Here is a 1,727-nt window from a genome sequence, read left to right as displayed (position 1 = left end):
TAAATTATTTAGACAGACTAATAGACTAGTTATTAGACCAATTTAAATTTATTAATAAATTTTGTATTTTATATCAAAGCTTTTAAAAATTTTATTGTATATATTCACGGTTTTTATCACGTTTTAAAATTTTGTCTTTTTTACGCATGGGCAAGATTTTAATTAAATATCATTAAATAAAAATTAACTAAGTATTTTTATTTTTTAAATTTTGTATTTTTTACGCATGAACAAAATGTCAATTAAATATCATCAAATAAAGATTAACCAAGTGTTTTTATTATTTTTTTAATACTAGGCTGGATATGTGTAATATTTGTCAAAACTAGCTTCAAATTAAATATGGTTAATGAACATATATATTTTATTATTTTTATTAAAAATTAATTGAATTATTTTCTATGAGACAAAATGAGATAGCTGCTGGTTATTGATTAGCAGGAAGCTTAGAGGAATTTCAAAATAGAATCAGAAATGAAAACAACAGATACACACGTGGCCAGTCCCAAATGGTCCACGTGTCATTGTGTGATGCAAGCCGCTGATTGATTCTCTTACTTGAATGATTGGAATCACAGAGCATCGCCTGCGTGGCTGGCCGCGTGGCACAAAAAGACTAAAATATCCTTGCATTATTTTGGGAGAGTTTGTAAAGATAATGGATTTAGATTATGAGATGGATGGATATAAGTGGGTGAAAGGGTTTCCGTGCATTGAATTGAAACCATATCATTGCATGAATAATTGATACTTCGCTATGACCCTTTGGCCACTCCAAGTTTGTCACCGAAATCACCTTGCCTTTTTTCTTCTCAAATCCCATAAAATAATTCAAATATTAAAGGCTTGTGATATGAATATGATCCTATGTTTTTCTAAATATGGGATGGGATGTCAATACTTTAACAAAAATAAAATATGATGTGAGATTCCATGAAGAACATATGTTTCAAAGTGTTTTTCATTTTAAAAATATTTTATTAAAAAAAAAAATTTAGCTAATATATATCGAAAAGACACAAGTTAAAATTATTATTAATTAAAAAATTTTAAATATTTTATTTTAATAAATGCACAATATTTACATTAAATTTTTTTATATTTTTTATAATAATTTTTTAATTAGTAATTTTAATATGTGTCCTTAATGCACATTAACTAAACCCAAAAAATAATTTACTTTTGAAACATTTGACGAGTCTTATATTTATAATAAAGTTATTAATCTTTATGGCTATCTTTAACATTTTATAAAACTTTCTTTTTTTGTTTTTAAGAATTTAAATTCCACATTTAAATTATTATATATTCCAAAAGAGTTAATGAATTTTACTTCCTACAAAAATAATAATAATTTATAATTTGGATTTCTATGAAATTTTTCTTATGTTTTTTACTATTTTTTTTTAAGTAGATGACATGATATTATTGATTTCTATTGTTATTCCTATAGTGCACAGGATTACAATAAAAAAAGATTAAAGCTTCGATTAATCAATCGGTGGATAGATGTTAATTAATAATAAGAGAAAATTCCACTTTTTTTTAGACATGCTAAATCAATACTTTTTTTTTCTCTATTTGTAAAATATATATTTTTTTATAATTTTTAAAAAATATCTTCTTTAATCCATTTTAATTTTTTTATGTTAACTAATGTTAACTTTAATTTATCTATTTTTTAAGAAAAATAGTTTTTTTTATAAAAATATCCTTTAATAAAAATT

Source organism: Arachis duranensis, chromosome 9, assembly GCF_000817695.3.
Source record: "Arachis duranensis cultivar V14167 chromosome 9, aradu.V14167.gnm2.J7QH, whole genome shotgun sequence".
NCBI lineage: Eukaryota > Viridiplantae > Streptophyta > Magnoliopsida > Fabales > Fabaceae > Arachis > Arachis duranensis.
The sequence above is the reverse complement of the archived record's forward strand: the minus strand, read 5'-3'. Positions refer to the sequence as shown.